This window comes from Mobula hypostoma, chromosome 14 (genome assembly GCF_963921235.1).
Source record: "Mobula hypostoma chromosome 14, sMobHyp1.1, whole genome shotgun sequence".
NCBI classification, from domain to species: domain Eukaryota; kingdom Metazoa; phylum Chordata; class Chondrichthyes; order Myliobatiformes; family Myliobatidae; genus Mobula; species Mobula hypostoma.
The window spans coordinates 21,157,667-21,171,827 of record NC_086110.1 but is presented as its reverse complement, the minus strand read 5'-3'; positions in this window follow the sequence as shown (position 1 = coordinate 21,171,827).

Genomic DNA, 14,161 nt, shown 5'->3' with positions numbered 1-14,161 from the left:
CTCTATTAGTAAAAAATTAAATCAAAACTTTAAAAAGAGGTGACATAGGATTAGAAGGTGTAGAATCATTGTGGGTACAGTTAAGGAAAAGCAAGAGTAAAAAGACCCTGATGGGACTTTATTCAGGCCTCCGAACAGTAGCCAGGATGTGGGCTTCACCTTACAGTCTTACGATAGTCATGGGGTATTTCAATATGCAGATAGATTGGCAAAATCGGGTTGTTGCTGATTTTGGATCCGAGGATAGAAAATTTGTAGAATGCCTCTGAGATAACTGCTTAGCAAGACAAGACCCTATGGTATTACAGGAAAGATACAAGCACGGGTAGAGCATTGGCTGATTGGCAAGAGATAGAGTGGGAATAAAAGGAGTCTTTTCTGAGTGGCTGTCAGTGACTTGTGTTGGGAACGCTTTGTTTTACATTGTATATTGATTTCGATAATGGAATTGATGGCTTTGTGGTCAAGTTTGCAGATAATACATTAGGAAGAATGTGTGTGAGGTCGGTGTTCTGGGCTGGGTGTCAGATGTGGGAAGTCCGGGAGACTCCCAGCCTCCCTGGACGGCCACGTCTGCTCCAGGTGCATCAAACTGCAGCTCCTTAGGGATTGTGTTAGGGAACTGGAGATGCGGCTCGATGACCTTCGTCTGGTCAGGGAGAATGAAGAGGTGGTAGAGAGGAACTATAGGCAGGTAGTCACACCGGGGCCTGGGGAGACAGATAAGTGGGAAGGGCTGGAGTCAGAGGCTAGAGAGCACCTCTGTGGCTGTACCCCTTGACAATAAGTACTCCTGCTTGAGTACTGTTGGGTTGGGGGGGGGGAGACGGCCTACCTGGAGAAGTGACAGTGGTCATGCCTCTGGCACAGAGTCTGGCCCTGTGGCTCAGAAGGGTAGGGAAAGGAAGAGGATGGCAGCAGCGATAGGGGACTCAGGTGATTCTGTGGACGCAGGAAAGAAGCACTGCTGGTAGTTTGCCTCCCAGGTGCCAGGGTCCAGGAAGTTTCTGATCGCATCCATGATATCCTGAAGTGAGAAGGAGAACAGCCATAGGTCGTGGTACATATTGGTACCAATGACATAGGCAGGGAAAGGGAGGAGGTCCTGAAAGCAGCCTACATCATCATCATCATCATCATCATCATCATCAGGTGCCATGCCCAGTTTGAGCTTTGACTGCCATGGCCCACACACTCCTGTTTCAGGTCAAGTGGATCAATTCATTGGTATTCATTTCCAGTTCTATGGCTGCTGTCTCCATCATCATTTGCCTTTGTCTTCCTCTTGCTTTCTTCCCTTCAATCATTCCTGTAATTACCATGCATTCTAACTCCTCTTTCCTAATCACATGTCCACTGAAGTTATGTTGCTTTTTCATGATCTCATACATTATTTCGCTTTTTGTGTTTGCTCTGTTCATGACATCCTCGTTAGAAATTTGTTTCGTCCATGATATTCTTTGCATCCTCCTCAAAAACCACATCTCTGCTGCTTCAATTCGTTTCCTCATGTTACTAGATATTGTCCAACATTCTGAGCCATATAACATAACTGGATAAACGTATTTCAGTACTCTGAAGCGGATTGTCATGCCTGGTTTAGTGTTGGTCAGTATACTCTTCATTTCTCGTAAAGGTGTCTTTTGCAATCCCTATTCTTCTTTTGATATCCATGACGCACCTGCCATCTGATGTCACCCAGCTTCCTAAGTAGCAAAAGTTCTGTATGTCTTCCCCATTTATTCTCAGCCTGCAGATAGGATTCTCCTTCTTTTTGGATATCACCATACATTCTGTCTTTCCATTTTTGCACTTTCTTCAACAACTATATCAATTAAGTTTTGTAGTTCTTCCTCCGTACTTGCAATTAACACAGTGTCATCTGCATATCTGAAATTATTGACGTTTTCAACGCCAACTTTGATTCCCAAGATGTCTCTTATTTTTTGTAATATTGTTTCACTGTACACATTAAATAAATCAGGGGAGAAAACACACCCTTGTCTAACACCTCTCTTGATTTTCGTAATCTGACTCACTTCTCCATCTATTCTTCCAGTGGCAGTTTGTTCCCAGTACAGATTTCTGATTAGGCAGAGGTCTTTTGAATCTAGATCTAGAGTTTTCTGTAATATTTCAAATAACTTATAGTGCTTCACTTTATCAAATGCTTTTGTGTAGTTGATAAAACAAACAAACAAATCTTTTTGCACTTGAATAGCTTGTTCTGATAGTATCCTTAACATCAATATTGCATTTCTTGTTCCTTTGTCTTTCACAAAACCACATTGTTCTTTACCCATTTCAGCTTGTATCTTACTTTTAGTTCTTGTCATCAAAATTCTTAGAAGTATCTTGGTAATATGACTCATTAAACTTATGGTCCTATGTAATTCACATTCTATTGCTCCAGGTTTCTTAGGAAGAGTGATAAATACTGATTTTTTCATTTCTTCTGGTATTATTCCAGTCTCATAAATGTCATTGATTAAATCGGTGGGTTTTTCAATTCCATAATCTTCAAGGGTGATAATTTGTTCTATTACTAATTCGTCAGGACCTGCTGCTTTTCCCTTCTTCATCTTATTTACTGCATTACGAACTTCAGATTTTAAAATACTTGGACCTTCAATGCTTTTCCTAATTTCTGGTTTTTCACCTCGATTGTCTTCAAACAATTCCTGAATATACTCAGTCCATCTGTTCATAATCTCATCTTTTTCCATGATAATGGTACTGTCCTTTGCTTTCAAACATCCACCTGAAGAACAAAGGAGATTTTTACCAGTGATATTCTTGATTTGTTGATGTAACCTTTTTGGATCAGTAATAGGGATTCTTTCTATTTGCTCACATTCCTGGTTTAACCATTCTTCTTTGGCTTTTTGACATAAGCTTTTAACTTTTTTATCCAAGGACTTATATTCTATAGGATTTGCTTTCTTCCGTCTCCTTTCTTCCATTAGATTTTTGATTTCATCTGTCATCCATTTATTCTTTGTGCTTTTTGTCTTTTTTAGGAATCACTGACTTTGCTGATTCTACCAAGGCATCCTTTAGAGAGTTAAATTTCATTTCTACATGATTGCTATCATCTTCAACAGATTCTATTTCTAGACTTTGAAATCTATTCCTTACTTCAATTGTAAATTTTTGTCTTAAGTTTTCTTTAATTAATTGCAAGTAGTCAATGGATTGTTCAGGTTTTTGCTTCTTTAGTTTTTTAAGTTTTACTTTTGCGTGACATACTACTGAGTTATGGTCACTATTACAGTCTGCACCTGGATACGTTTTACATTGAGTCACTGAGTTTCTAAATCTTTGGTTTACAGTAATAAAGTCAATTTAATTTCTAGTGTTATCAGCTGGACTTTTCCAGGTCCACAAGCATCTTGGATGGTTTTTAAAGTAGGTATTCATAATGACCTGATAATTCATCTTGCACCATTCTACCCATTTCTCACCTCTTTATTTCTTTCCCCTAGTCCAGATTTTCCTATGGTATTTCCATCAGCACCTTGTCCTACTTTAGCATTTAGATCTCCCATGACAATAACAATATCTTGACTACAGGGAGTTAGAAAGGAAGTTCAGAAGTAGGACCACGAAGGTAGTCATCTTGGGATTACTGCCTGTGCCACGTGACAGTGAGTGTAGAAATAGAGTGAGGTGGAGGATAAATGTGTGGCTGAGAGATTGGAGCAGGGGGCAGGGATTCAGATTTCTGGATCATTGGGACCTCTTTAGGGGCAGGAGTGACCTGTACAAAAAGGACGGGTTGCACTTGAATCCCAGGGGGACCAATATCCTGGCGAGGAGGTTTGCGAAGGCTATTGGGGAGAGTTTAAACCAGGATTGCTGGGAGGTGGGAACCAAACTGAAGAGATGGAGAAAGGGGTGGTTGGCTGATAAGTAGAGAAAGCTTGGAGACAATACGAGAGGCAGGATAGACAGGTGATAGAGAAGGGATGCGCTCAGACCAATGGTTTGAGATGTGTCTATTTTAGTGCAAGGACTATTGTGAACAAACCGGATGAGCTTAGACCGTGAATCAGTACTTGGAGCTATGATGTTGAGGCCATTACAGAGACTTGGATGGCTCAGGGGCAGGAATGGTTACTTCGAATGCCAGGCTTTAGATGTTTCAGAAAGGACAGGGAGGGAGGCAAAAGAGGTGGGGGCATGGCACTGCTGATCAGAGATAGTGTCATGGCTGCAGAAAAGGAGGAAGTCAGGGAGGGTTTGTCTACAGAGTCTCTGTGGGTGGAAGTTAGGAACAGGAAGGTGTCAATAACCAGTGGGCGTTTTTTATAGACCATCTAATAGTAACAGGGACATCGAGGAACAGATAGGGAGGCAGATTCTGGAAAGGTATAATAACAACAAGATTGTCGTGGTGGGATTTTAATTTCCCAGATATTGATTGCCAAGTCCCTAGAACGAGGAGTTTAGATGGGGTGGAGTTTGTTAGGTGTGTTCAGGAAGGTTTCTTGTCACAATATGTAGATAAGCCTACAAGAGGAGAGGCTGTACTTGATCTGGTATTGAGAAATGAACCTGGTCATGTCAGGTCTCTCAGTGGGAGAGCATTTTGGAGATAGTGATCACAGCTCTATCTCCTTTACCATGGCATTGGAGAGGGATAAGAACAGACAAGTTAAGAAAGCGTTTAATTGGAGTAAGGGGAAATATGAGGCTGTCAGACAGGAACTTGGAAGCATAAATTGGAAACAGATATTGTCAGGGAAATGTACGGAAGAAATGTGGCAAATATTTGCATGGAGTTCTGCATAGGTACATTCCAATGAGACAGGGAAAGGATGGTAGGGTATAGGAACCGTATTGTACAAAGGCTGTTGTAAATCTAGTCAAGAAGAAAAGAAAAGCTTATGAAAGGTTGAAAAAGCTAGGTAATGATAGAGATGGAGAAGATTATAAGGCTAGTGGGAAGGAACTTAAGAAATAAATTAGGAGAGCCAGAAGGAACCATGAGAAGGCCTTGGCGGATGGGATTAAGAAAAACCCCAAGGCGTTCTACAAGTATGTGAAGAGCAAGAGGATAAGACGTGAGAGAATAGGATCAATCAAGTGTGACAGTGGAAAAGTGTGTATGGAACTGAAGGAGATGCAGAGGTACTTAATGAGTACTTTGCTTCAGTATTCACTACAGAAAAGGATCTTGGCAATTGTAGGGATGACTTACAGTGGACTGAAAAGCTTGAGCATATAGATATTAAGAAAGAGGATGTGCAGGAGCTTTTGGACAGCATCAAGTTGGATGTCACCGGGACTGGACGACATGTACCTCAGGCTACTGTGAGAGGTGAGGGAGGAGATTGCTGAACCTCTGGTGATGATCTTTGCATCATCAATGGGGACGGGAGATGTTCCAGAGGATTGGAGGGTTGTGGATGTTGTTCCCTTATTCAAGAAAGGAAGTAGAGATAGCCCAGGAAATTATAGACCAGTGAGTCTTACTTCAGTGGTCAGTAAATTGATGGAGAAGATCCCGAGAGGCAGGATTTATGAACATTTGGAGAGGCATAATATGATTAGGAATGGTCAGCGTGGCTTTGTGAAAGGTAGGTCGTGCCTTATGAGCCTGATTGAATTTTTTTGAGGATGTGACTAAACACATTGATGAAGTTAGAACAGTAGATGTAGTGTATATGGATTTCAGCAAGGCATTTGACAAAGTACCCCAGAAGGAGGCATGGGATCCAAGGGGACATTGCTTTGTGCATCCAGAACTGGCTTGCCCATAGAAGGCAAAGAGTGGTTGTAGACGGGTCATATTTTGCAAGGAGGTCAGTCATCAGTGGTGTGCCTCAGGGATCTGTTCTGTGACCCCCTACTCTTTGTGATTTTTATAAATGACCTGGATGAAGAAGTGGAGGGATGGGTTAATAAATTTGCTGATGACACAAAGTTGGAGGTGTTGTGGACAGTGTGGAGGGCTGTCAGAGGTTACAGTGGGACATTGATAGGATGCAAAACTGGGCTGAGAAGTGGCAGATGGAGTTCAACCCAGATAAGTGTGAGGTGGTTCATTTTGGTAGGTCAAATATGTTGGCAGAATATAGTTTTAATGGTAAGACTTGGCAGTGTGGAGTACCAGAGGGATCTTGGGGTCTAAGTCCATAGGACACTCCAAACTGCTGCGCAGGTTGACTCTGTGGTTAAGAAAGCCCATGGTACATTGGCTTTCATCAATCGTGAGGTTGAGTTTAGGAGCCTTTTGGTAATGTTGCAGCTATATAGGACCCTGGCCAGACCCCACTTAGAGTACTGTGCTCAGTTCTGGTCGCCTCACTATAGGAAGGATGTGGAAGCCATAGAAAGGGTGCAGAGGAGATTTACAAGGATGTTGCCTGGATTGGGGAGCACGCTCTATGAGAATAGGTTGAGTGAACTTGGCCTTTTCTCCTTGGAGTGACGGAGGATGAAAGGTGACCTGATAGAGGTGTATAAGATGAGAGGCATTGATCATGTAGATAGTCAGAGGTTTTTTCCCCAGGGCTGAAATGGCTTGCACGAGAGGACACAGCTTTAAGGTGCTTGGAAGTAGGTACAGAGGAGATGTCAGGGGTTAAGTTTTTTATGCAGAGAATGGTGAGTGCGTGGAATGGGCTGCCAGCGACGGTGGTGGAGACGGATACGATAGGGCCTTTTAAGAGATTCCTAGACAGGTACATGGAGCTCAGAAAAATAGAGGGCTATGGGTAACCCTAGGTAATTTCTCAGGTAAGGACATGTTCAGCACAGCTTTGTGGGCCGAAGGGCCTGTATTGTGCTGTAGGTTTCTATGTTTCTATAAGCAGGTGGAAGAACTGGTAGAGTGCGAAAGTAGGCTGTAGAAGGACTAAGATAGATTAGGAGAATGGGCAAAGAGGTGGCAGATATAATACAGTGCTGGGAAGTGCATGGTCATGCACTTTGGTAGAAGGAAAAAAAGCGTAGACTATTTTCTAAATGGGGAGAAAATTCAAAAATCAGAGGTGCAAAGGGACTTTGGAGTCCTAGTGCAGAGTTTTTTAAAGGTTAACTTGCAGGTTATGTTGGTGGTGAGGAAGACAAATGTAATGATAGCATTCATTTTGAGAGGATGAGAATATAAAAACAAGGACGTAATGTTGAGGCTTTGTAAGGCACTGGTGCAGCTTCACTTGGAGTCTGTGAGCAGTTTTGACTCCGTTATCTAAGAAAGGATGTGCTGACACTGGAGAGGGTTTGAAGGAGTTTGGCAAACATGATTCTGGGAATGAAAGGCTTATTATATGAGGGATGTTACATGGCTCTGTGCCTGTACTCACTCGAATTTCAAAGAATGGAGGGAGATATCATTGAAGCCTATCAAATGTTGAAAGTCCGAGATAGAGAGGATGTCTGCTATAGTGAGGAGTCTAGGACCAGAGGGCACAACCTCAGAATAGAGGGACATCCATTTATAATGGAGATGAGGAATTTCTTTCGCCAGAGGGTGATGAATATGTGGAATTCGTTGCAACCCGGTGGCTGTGGAGACAAGGGCATTGAATTTATTTAAGATGGCAGTTGATATGTTCTTGATTAGTTATGGTGTGAAAGGTTATGGGGAGAATGTAGGAGAATGGGATTGAGAGGAAGATGGATCAGCCACGATGAAATAGTAGAGCAGACTTGATGGGCTGAATGGCCTAATTCTGCTCTTATGTCCTTTAATTACTGTAGTCATTCAGGTAACAGTACATTTGCCCTTTTGAGTGAGTGGTGGCTCTTTTGGAAATTTATTCTTAACTAAGTTCAAGTTTATTGTCATTCAGCCATACAGATGTTTACTGCCAAACGAAACAATGTACCTCCAGACTAAGGTTCACAACACAGTACATATAACTCACGCACAACACATAAAGTAATATTACCACAAATAAATTAACAAATAATAAAATATTATACAGAAAATTGACATTTGGCATAAGGTGCATTTACAGCAAAAGTTAAAAAGTAAACAGAATAACATTACTGGCACTTCATAGGTGATGAGACCTGAGTGGTGGCAGGGAGTTCAAGAGTGACACAGTCTGGGGTAAGAAGCTGTTTCCCATCATAACAGTCCTTGTCCTAATGACACAGTACTTCCTACTTGATGGTAAGGGGTCAAAGAGATTGTGGGGCGGATTGGAAGAATCCTTGACACTAGGGACCCCAGTGCTTTATTAGAAAACATTATTTTAAAGAAATCTATTTCAAGATCTGCTGTTGCCTCTGAATTCCAACCGAACTCTTGGCGGGGGGTGGGGGGGCTAGTTTTTCTGCACGTCATCTCTGAAGGTTTTGCACCTTGTCTAAAACTAGAGGCTTGGGTTTAACTTATCTCTGCCAAGGGGAATGATTCTTATTATTTTCCTGTCATGATTATGAATACCTTAATTAGATTCTCCCTTTAGCCTTCACTTCTCCATGGAAAAATTAACCAGCCTGTTCAGTCTGAAATACTCAATGCTTTTCATACTTCCTTGTTATAATATGGAGTCACAGAACCATAGAAAGATCTACTAAACTCTGCTGAAAGTAAAATCTTAGATTACTGGAAATTAGTCTGTCAGTTTTGGACAGACTCAATAAGAAATAAATCAAGTACAAAGGGTCTCTCTTTTGAACGTCTTGCTGAGTTTCTTTCGCACAAAATCAACATCACAATTCGTCACAAGCTACCGGTCTGCCCAGTTTTGGAGTTGAAGAAGCTGGGGTCCAAATACCCACTTTTGGTTTGTAAATAAACAAGTATCAATGATCAGACTGTCAGAGGTGTTGACATTTGAATCACTTCAGCACAAATCCCCAAGCTCAGAAACTATGCAGTTCCTAGAATTTTTGACAGCCTGGATTGTGGTTTCCTTTGCAGTGAAAGTCCTGAGAAATGAGAAATAAAATCACATTCATGTTGTTGCTATTTTTACCCTCCGCTGATTTTTGTTCAGATCTATTTTCCTGAACCACAATAACCTCATTAATGTAAATGTCGCACACGAGAGCCAACACCCTGCTATCTAATGGACGATACTAAAATATGTGGTGTTGTTGATCATACAGAAGGTTATGACGATGTGCAGGATGATCAGGATCAGAAGAAGGTGCCTGGCATGTTGACCTTCATCAGCCAGGGCACTGAGAATTGGAGTTGGGAAGTTACCTTGCAGTTATATGAAATATTGGTGAGGCCACATTTGTGTACAGTTTTGGTCACTCTGTGTTTGGAAAGATGTTACTAAACTGGAGAAATTTAGCAGAATGTTGCCTGGACTACAGGGCAAGGAGAAATTGTGTACACTAGGATTTTGTTCCTGGGAGCATGGGAGATTGATGGAGGTATTTAAGATCATGAGGGGTTCAGAAAGAGTGAAAACACATGGTATTTGTCCCAAAGAGGGATGGTTGAAAACAAGAGGGCATAGGTTTAAGATTGGAAATGTTAAAAGATCAGGGCAGCTTCTTCAAGCAAATGGTGGTGTGTATCTGGAGAGAGCTTCCAGATATAGTGGTTTAGGTGTGTGTAGTAATAACATTAAACTTCTTCAATCCGTGGCTTTTAAGAGGGTATGAGCCAAATGTAGGCAGATGGGTCCAGTTTGCTGGGCAACACATCTGGCATGGATGAGTGGGGTCGTAGGGCCTGTTCCCACCCTGTATGACTCCATAATTATATGATAATGAATTATGCTAATTTGCAGTCAAGGCATGAGCATTGCCTGGGCTTTTCCCATCCACACACGGAAAATATTGGTGGCTTGACCACTGTCCTGATTGACATGGAAACAGAATATACCACCACATGTTCTGCTTTAACCTGGGCCACTCCTGCACCTGGAAAAGTCATTCTGTATTAGTCTCAGCCACTCACTTTACCATTGCCTGTAGGAATAAGCTAGCTCAGCTGCAGAATAGACTGTACACACTGAAGATTTAAGATTACTTAATTGCACTAATGTTGAATAGCATATTAGATGACAGCAGAAAAAGACAATTTAATAGAAAGCTGTTGCTAACATTGTGAATTGGCTCCAAACACTGATCATCCTAGATTGTAGTTATAAAATCAATTATTATTATTGTTATAAAATTGGCTAGTCAGTGTATTTTGCTCCTGGAAACCCTTCTCTGGTCTATCTACATACCATTCCAGTTATGTAGCTGGCTTTTGATGTTCTCACGGCAGTGTCACCATTACCCAAATAGAACAGTCCTGTAAGCAATTCAGAAAATTGACTTGAACTAATGTATAAAAATGTGAACATAATTAAGATTTTTCTTTGCTATCTTTTACTGTACCTTTGGGATTTGTTCAATTTGAGCCATTCCTGATGTGAAATCATCTGTAACTAAAGAGAGGCTCACAGAGATTATGTGGCAGGTTAGTTTAGTCAGCCTTGCTGGCTTTAACAATGTAGTGTCATGGTTTAGAATTTCTGGATTTTTATGTGGATGAGTGATTTCCTGTGAAAGTATCAACAGTTTTATTCTAAAACCCAAGAATGTGGTTCTGGTCACTGTATTATGTAAATGTCACAGGCATCAACTAAATCCCTCATGGAGTCATAGAGACATACCTTTCGGCCCACCAAGACCTGCTGACCGTGACGCACCCGTTAAGGCTCATTCTTTTCCCCGCGTTCCCATCAACACCCCTCCCCGATCCTACCGGTCACATGCAAACCAGGAACAATTTATTAGTAACCAGTTAACCTACCAAGTTGTACATTGGGGGAAACATGCACAGTCACAGGAAAAGTATGCATACTCCATGCAGACAATAGCAAAGGTCGTGATTGAACTTGTGTCGCTAAAACTGTAAGGCAGCAGCTCTACTGCTGTGTAACTCTATTAAAATATTCACAAAAGGACTGGAATATAACAGTTCTGTTTTAGTGTCATCACATCAAGGTCATTGTATTAAAATCAAATTGATATGCTGCTTTTAACTTTTCATTTTACTGATGCTATTACTTTGTATCACATCTGTCCAATGTTTAATCTGAGTTTAATCTAACTTTTCTTTGGAACACGATGAGGTCATGAAGCCAACTGTTAATGGGAGAATGCCACACTAAGAGAGTGAGAGAGCTTTGAAGGGCCAAGTGATATTTTGTTATTCTTATGTTCAGCATTATGCTAAATGATCGAACTGTACAAATAAAAATGTTTACTAGAGGACTTGAGCTATTTTTTTATTTTTTTAAGATTAATCAGGGAAGGACCAGAGATTATTTCAAGGAACTCTGGGATGCTAAGATCAGGGGACAATGAGGTACCTTCCTTATGGACAAGTAAGGACAGGCTGTGATTTTTATTATTTATCTTGTTATCATACAGGAGCTTGTTTCCAAAGTCGGAGAAATGTGGCTGATCATTGCCTCAGAAAACCTAGTTCGTATACTGACCTCAATGGCTGGAGTTTTCTCTGCTTTTGACTTTCTGTTGGATGATCCCAAAGCACACGGCAGAAATTGTCACTGGCATCTCTGATTCTAGCAGTTTCGTCGTTGTGGCCGTTCCAGAACCCCGCCATCTAGATGGGTACCAGGGAACACTGTCACCTCTGAGTTCCCCTAAATGAATTGCTCCTCCTCAAATTAAGGAATAATAATGCTTGTTTGTTATCTTGGAATTTTTAGTGTGGGTGAAGCCTTCATATGATTGTCAATTATATTATTTGGCATTTTAATAATCAGGTACTGTTGATTTAGATTTTTTCTGAAGTTATAGTTAGTATATTTAATACTGTATTAATACAGGGGGTGCAGCAGTTAGTACTCTGGGGATCCGGCTTTAGATATTGTCTTTGTGTAGTTTCTAGGTTCTGTTTGTAGCCGCGTGGGTTTCATCTCATTCTGAAGAACATACAGGTGGGTTAAAACCTCGGTCCAGAAGCAGTGCCATGACTTGCAACATGATACGCCTGTTGAGTTCCTCCAGCAATTTGTTTTTGCTACTGGTGGATCAACTGGCTACTGTAAGTTTTACCCCTGGCAAAAAGGGTCAAAGGGGAGTTGGTGAGCTTGTGAGTGTGAATAAGCTGCAAGGCGACAGGGAAATAAGGAGATGGGGAATGGAGCTGGTTGACCCTTCTGGACAGAACAGCCTCCTTCTGCGTTATAACGATAGGCAATGTGCCAATCAGGTTATCATTTTTCCATCATACACGTGGAAGGTTGGAACACATGGTGAGCAGTATATTGCCTTCCTTTTCAAATCTTTTTATTGTATATATAGGAAAAATAACATGAGTACATTGAAGTAACAACACTTAGAATGCCTCAAAAAAATCCCATCATCTTAAAGATTGAAAACAAAATTTTGTGATAACATAAAAAAACCTACTGAGCAGAAAAGTGAGAAAAAAAGAGAGAACCCATTAGGTGTACAACCCCGGAGCCATGCATCATACAAAAAGCTTCTAAAAATAAACATCAAACCACCAGCAAGAAAAGAAAACATACTAAAAAAACAATTTACAATTAGATCGTGGAAATATTATATCAATTAACTCAAATGATAATAACGAACAAATGAGCCCCATCTTTTCTCAAAATCAAATGAAGGTTCAAAGGTTCAACTTCTAATTTTCTCCAAACTAAGACGTAGCATCACTTGACAGAACCATTGTGACAAAGTGGGAGCTGATGTATCCTTCCACTTCAACAAAATGGCCCTCCTAGCTATCAATGTAACAAATGCAATAACATGTTGGTCAGACACAAAATTACCATGAATATTTTGAGGAACTATTCCAAAGAGCACAGTTAATTTATTAGGTTGTAAATTAATTTTAAGTGCTTTAGAAATTGTTGAGAAAACCGACTTCCAGAACTGTTCCAATATAGAACAAGACCAAAACATATGTGTCAGTGTAGCTATCTCAGTTTTACATCTATCACAATGACTATCAACATTAGGAAAGATTTTAGAAAGTCTCTGCTTTGTCAAATGATAACCATGTACAATTTTAAATTGAATCAATGAATGGCTAGCACAAATTGAAAAAGAGTTGACCAACTTCAATATCCGCATCCAATCCTCCGTCATAAAAGTCAAATTAAGTTCCTTTTCCCAATCCTGTTTAATCTTAGATAAAGGATGCTTATCCCATTGTAATAATAAGTTATAAATTCTTCCAATAGAACCCTTAATCAAAGGATTCATACTCATAATAGTATCTAACAGGTCAGCCTCCAATATGTAAGCCAAATTACTTAAATATTTTTGTCAAAAATATCTAACTTGAAGGTATTGCAGAAAGTGTGAGTATGAAAGAGAATATTTATCAATTAATTGTTCAAAAGACATCAATCTATCTTCTTTAAATAAATCCAAAAAAGAATTAATACCTTTATTTTTCTAAAGTAAAAAAATTGGATCACTCAAAGAAGGCTTAAAAAAGTAATTTTGGTAAATTAAACTACAAAGTTTAAATTTGTTAAGATTAAAAAAATTGTGGAACTGGAGCCAAATTTGTAAAGAATACTTAATCACAGGATATAGGTTTAAATTAACAACTTTACCTAATTGCATAGGTAAAGGAGCCCCCAATAACGAGGTTAAATAAAACTGTTTTACAACTTTCAGTTCCAGGTCTACCCAAATTGACTGATCACTCTAATCAACCCAGTACAACCAAAAAGGCATATATCGCAGATTAACAGCCCAATAGTACACTCTAAAATTAGGCAAGGCAAGACATCCATCCTTTTTCAATTTTTGTAAATGACATTTACTAATTCTTGGTCTTTTATTATTCCAAATAAAAGATAAAATAATAGAAGTAATCCGATCAAAAGACTTCCTAGTCAAAAAAACAGGAATATTCTGAAATAAATATAAAAATTTCGGTAAAATCATCATTTTAACTATATGAATACGACCAACAAGTGAAAATGTAAGTGGACTCCATCTACTAAATAAATACTTCATAGAGTCTACTAAGGGAACAAAATTAGCTTTATAAAGATCCTTATATTTTTTAGTAATTATAGTACCTAAATATCTGAAAGAGTCTGAAACTTTAAAAGGAGTATTATCATATATAGAAACAGAATCATTTAAAGGAAACAATTCACTTTTACTAAAATTTATTTTATATCCTGAAAAACCTCCGAATTCATCAAATAATTTTAGCAGGACAGTA